This window comes from Mus musculus, chromosome 13 (genome assembly GCF_000001635.26).
Source record: "Mus musculus strain C57BL/6J chromosome 13, GRCm38.p6 C57BL/6J".
Classification (NCBI taxonomy): domain Eukaryota; kingdom Metazoa; phylum Chordata; class Mammalia; order Rodentia; family Muridae; genus Mus; species Mus musculus.
The window spans coordinates 43,947,288-43,952,900 of NC_000079.6; the positions used below are offsets into that span (position 1 = coordinate 43,947,288).

Genomic DNA, 5,613 nt, shown 5'->3' on the forward strand with positions numbered 1-5,613 from the left:
GAGGGAGAGGGAGAGGGAGAGGGAGAGGGAGAGGGAGGAGAGGGGAGAGACATACAAGCACACACACACATACACCTAACTTAGGAAAACGTTAGGAAACTAACTTATGCTTGTTTCTGCAGTGTCTACAGTGTCTCAGGTAAAGCCTGAAGCACAGTTGAGGTTAATCAAAGAAACCTGTACATGCTGTAGAACTGTAAATGAGTCCTTCCCACTTCTAAAAGTCTGCATTCCCCTCATCTCCACTAATAGCATTAAGATGAAGAGTAACCCCAACTACAAAGGCCTTGATCTCATGCATTTTGGAGAAGTGGTGCTCAAGGACGTTACTCTATGCCAGATCATCCTATTTCAAGGGAAGTGCGTGGCCGTCATGAAGGGCTGGTCCTTTAATAACTCTTCTTGTGGTGGCTAGTTGAGAGCAAGGAGTTTTGGGGAGCTTTTTTCCCTACAGTCCATTGATGAAACAGTTAATAAAGGAACTCCATGCAAGGTTCTAAGTGCACATTAAGATCTTCCCTTTAGAAATGTATTTTATAGCTGGTGTTGCCAACTGTCATTAAATGAGCACATAACCTACAAAAAGAAAATGAAAGTAGTAAAAACGCCAGTCCAAAAAAAAAAAAAAGATAAATAAATAAAAGCCCAAATGTTCATCGCTGGAAAATGAAGAAACTTCAAGCATTTCCTGAGCATTTAACAAACACATCGGCAAAAAACTGAACAGCACCTTCACTTACTGTGAGCCTAAGCTGGGGTTACTCTAAACCAGTATCAACTACTACCTGCAAGAGGCTGGTGGAAAGCTACGTCAGCACAGGAAATGGATGAAGAGATATAAAAAACTATGAGTGAGGAGACCAACAAGGATGGATGCACACAGCTAGCATTCTAGATAAATAATAGACAGCATAGCCTGAACACCGGGGCTCGCGGCTCTGTAGATCCTTGATCCGCCTTTCATAAATCTGCCCAGCACTAATGACTAGAATGCATTTTTAATAAATTAATTTGGAATAGATGGTGCTCTGGAGGGAAGTTGGGACTTGACTCCACATCATTAATAGTTAAAATGGAAGCATCAATTTAGGAACACATCTGCAGCTGCTGTAATGCAGAGTCCGACCTGTGTGACCCACCTCCCCTCCCCGGCGGATGACCTTAATGCTGCCATAGATTTGCCCAATCCTTTACAGCCATTCGGTGGGCTTGCACAAGCATCCTTGTTTTTGAAAAATGACTCATTGTGCTTGGATGATATATTTTAAGCTGTCTGTTCTACAGTCATTGGCAAGCATTATCCTCGCCATGAACCACCCTGTGTATTCTCTATCTTGGTCCAAAAAGACACCTAACTGGAGTCAGAGCTGAGTACTACTATCTCTGGCAATGCATTAGAAAAAAAAAATGGTCTAATTGGGACAAAGACGATCAGGGGCTGTGTGCTTGCATTATCCACCTGACCTAGAAAGAACAAAGTCTGTGTCAATGCCTGGAGGTTAATCCTTGCAATCCCAAATGCTCAAATACGATGCCCACATGACCTTCAGTGCCTTTTCTAGGTCACTAGTGCCCAAGTGCAGAGGACCTGCCTATGAGGGGCAGTCAAAGACACGGTGTGGAGCAGAAAATGCTCTGTTACAATTTTTCCTGCATGGGACACATGACTGAGCTCTGCCTCCTGAGATCTAATTCCCCATGGGTGAAAGAACTCAAGTGGGCAGAAGACTGGGGAGAGCTGCCTTGATTAATATCGAACATGATACAGCTACTAGAACACTTGACACTTGGTGGGTACCCAGTACCTGTGTGTATGTGTGTGTGGGGGGGCATGTTTGTATGGATGTACATGCATGTGCAAGCACAAATAAATGTGTATATGTGCATGAGTGAAAAAACCAAGGGTCCTTTTCCTTCTCTCTCTTCTCTTCTCTTCTCTTCTCTTCTCTTCTCTTCTCTTCTCTTCTCTTCTCTTCTCTTCTCTTCTCTTCTCTTCTCTCCTCTCCTCTCCTCTCCTCTCCTCTCCTCTCCTCTCCTCTCCTCTCCTCTCCCCTCCTCTCCTTTCCTCTTCTCTCTTCCTCTTCTCTTTTACTTTTGAAGCAGGATCATGAGAGACTAGTGATGACCTGGAATTCTTTGATTCCTCTAGCGTGGATGTCCACTGAGCCCTAGGTGTCTTTCTCTCTGTATCTACCTCCCAGCATGCCTAGTTGTTTGTTCATTATCGTGGATTCTGGGGACCTCAGGGTTGCCTGCCACACACTTTTGTTGACCGACCTGTCTCTCCAGCCCCAGCACTCAATAGTTCTATGTGAAAATAATAGCTGTGGAATAGCTGTTGTTTCAGCCACGAGCGTCATTTGTTCTACATCCAGTACTGTCCAATGCGGTACAGGTGGAGCTTGCTCTTACAGATTCCTCATTCTGGGACCCAATCACCCAGGGCTTGAGAATACTTGAAAAAAAAAAGTCCTAAGTGTGTACATAATTTTCCCTATCATCATTCTTTAAACAATAAGAGATAACTGCTATTGACACAGCCTTTACATTGTAGTAGGTGTCCTAAGTAACCAAGGGGCAACCAGAGGAGGCTATGCATGGGTTCTGTGCTAACACTGAGCCATTTTATGTGAGTCCCGAGCATGTGAGGATTGCATTATCTAAATGGGAATCCGGATGCTGTAGTAGGGGGGGATGACTGTAGTCAGTCCAACTCTTTCTTTGCAGTGACCTATCTTTTCAGAACTATCAGACTGATGTGATAATTACCGTTTGCCTCACGTAAATAAAAGATAATTATTTTCCCTACACTCACCAAGCGCTGAGTGCAATCCAAGGAACGGTCTCTGTGTAAGCACACAGGCCTCGTAATAATGCCATCAGCCTTGTATTGATAATTAATGACTGTTTCATAGAATACGGAGACTGAAGGCTGGCACTTAAAACAAATTATCCCTTTCTTTCCCCTTAAAACTGCTCCTGATTAGATAACTGCCAGACCTCAGCGATGTTGTGAAATAAACCTGCAGACACTCTGAGATCAGAGTGACACTCTATGCCTGGCTCTCACACTAGCAGGCTGGTGGCGGGGCTGGTTCTAGCGCCCATTAGCATGAGCTAATGAATAAGGACTCCGTTCCCTGTCACAGCCCTTGTCTGTTATTAGCCAAAACCTGAACTTCAGCTTAATTGTAGAAACCAGCCCACCCATGGCAGATAGAGGGCACGGTCCCCATTGCTGTGGTTGCATTCAAAGTGCTAATTGGGGGGACCATGACAGATAACACGCTCCAGCGCTACACTGAGCAGCAGGTGGGGTGCTGGGAGAACAGATTCAGAGATGAAAAATGGCATCTTCAAAAGCCCTCAGGATTTGATTTTTCCTCACACTTATTTAGCTTGGCACATTCCACCCGACTTCTTAAGGACAAGAGGATTGTATGAATCTGGCTTTTCCCGTTTCCTTACTGTTTTTTTCTCTAACTCTTCTGAATCTAGAGTTGATAATTGTAGATTCCACATATACTATTCCCTCCCACCTCTGAGGCTTCTGTTTGTCCACCCCGAGATTTGCTTTCTTTGCAAATCAATTTGGACTCAATTGGAGAGTCAGAAATATTTGAAAAATAAAAGACGTCAGTTTCTATACCAGGATTCCGCGCCAAGTTTTGTTAAAACCCCCTCTATGCTTACAGGACATTTTGATGTTGGAATGCTTACAGAACACTTTGGTGTTAGAATGCTTACAAGACATTTTGGTGTTGGAACGCTCATGGGGTACTTCTCTTGTTGCCACGACAAAAACCTGGAGGAAGGAAGGAATGCTAGAGAGGAAGATCTTGCTTCAGCCCAGGCTTTGAGAGGCTGCAAACTCATCATGGTGGAGGAACCATGGCAGAGATCTTGGAAGCTCTGAGCTGCGGCATCAGGTTGCTTGCGTCCATCTTGATGGGCCAGGAAACAGAGATAAGTTGGGCTGTGAACCTTAAGACCTCCTTTCCCACTACCAACCTGCTTCCTTCAGTGAGCTCCCAGCTCCTAAAGGTTCTGCAGCCTCCACGTATGGTATGGTGGCACCCAGTGGGGAACAGGAAGTCTAACACATGAGCCTGCAGGGAGGATTTTGCACTCACCATAAAGGAATGTTCAGGGTACACCATTCTCTGTAAATAATCCATATGACTCTTATACTGATGGGGCTATCCTTTCTTCCTGTCCATCTTTCCATCTTAAAATGGGTCTAATCCTCTCAGTACCTACTTACTTCCTGCATCCAACAGGAGCGTTTTGGCCATGCCAGTAAGCAAGCAGCCTAATAGCATCAAGCAAAATAGATTCTTGGCACATCTCATTTAGACCTCGGGAAAAGAGCTGGTGTCAAGTACAATGTTGTTTGAGAGCATGGAGGTCATGGAGGCTGCTCTCCTGTCCTCAGTTTCCCCAGCTGTCTTCAGTAAAATGGTTCATTCTTGGAATTTCCACTGGGGGTCATGGTGGTACCTCCATGAGCCATCTTCTTATGAGCCAGTTAAGTGGCGCAGAGGAGAAAACAGTTTGCTTCCTAAGCTTGCTTCTCAGTAATGTTGACTGACTAATTGACTAGTTGGCTCATGTGGTCACTCATGGGATGGAGAAGTCTACACTCATATTCTATTCTAGCCCACATATATCATGCCTGGAGCCTGGGGGAGGAGCCTGCTATGTGGGAATAATACACACTGAGGATTGGACAGGGCATCCCTGAAGCAAAGTTAAGCCTAGTGCCTCATGGTGCAAAAGTGGGCACAAGGTGGCAGCCACAGTGGTCCCCTAACTCACCATAGAACGCCATCCAAGGAACAACTTGGACCAATTTAAACCACAAACTGGTTACTTTGAATCTCTTAAGTGAAAAGATTGAGGTAGACATAAGAGCGTGGCATATCTCCTCTAAGACCTTGTTCATCCACACAGTCCCACTATGGGGGAAGGGCTTTCATCAACCGTGAGTGACTTAATACAGGATTGCATACGTCTACATATGGTGCCCCCTTATCTGCAGAGATTATGTTCTAAGACCCCACCCCCACCCCCCGTGGGCCCTGAAACCACAGAGGATAGAAAACCATACATACGCTGTATCCTTTCTATCCAGACACCTTAAATTAAAGGTTAGGATGAGTTCACAGGAAGCAGCAGAATGTTTAAAAACCCTGACACGGGAGTTTAGAGGTGACATGTCACCGGAGATAAGTGCTATTTGGCATTTGCATGTGAGAGTCCTGATTCAATTAATGTGTCCCAAACTAAATTTGGAAGTTGAGAGTATATGTGTGCCATACTGGGGGATGGGCCCTCCTTTGCAGCCTGGACTGAACTCCATACAATGTTGTGGAAACAAAAGAGGTTCTTTTAATAAAGCGGTGGACTTTGTCTCGTTTGTTTCCCAGGGTTCTTGCTTCCTGTGGGCTTCAGGAAAATGACAATTAGGGAAATCCTTTAGCCAGTATTATAATGAGTGATGGGCACATTTCTGTGATTACTAATGGCTGAGTGTGCACCGTGCTGCAAAATATCACTGGGGATGTTTGGCACCAACACATTATGGTGGTGATGATCAGTATAAATTAAGTT

At 44.8% G+C, this 5,613-nt stretch overlaps 1 long non-coding RNA gene across 1 annotated transcript; it reads left to right on the forward strand.

The window, feature by feature from the left end:
* The first annotated feature begins 1,588 nt into the window (after nucleotides 1-1,588).
* Gm2233 lies at nucleotides 1,589-5,412 on the forward strand. Its single transcript, XR_382279.3, has 2 exons — nucleotides 1,589-1,790; nucleotides 3,696-5,412. It is a non-coding gene; the product is annotated as a predicted gene 2233 (long non-coding RNA).
* Nucleotides 5,413-5,613: the final 201 nt, after the last annotated feature.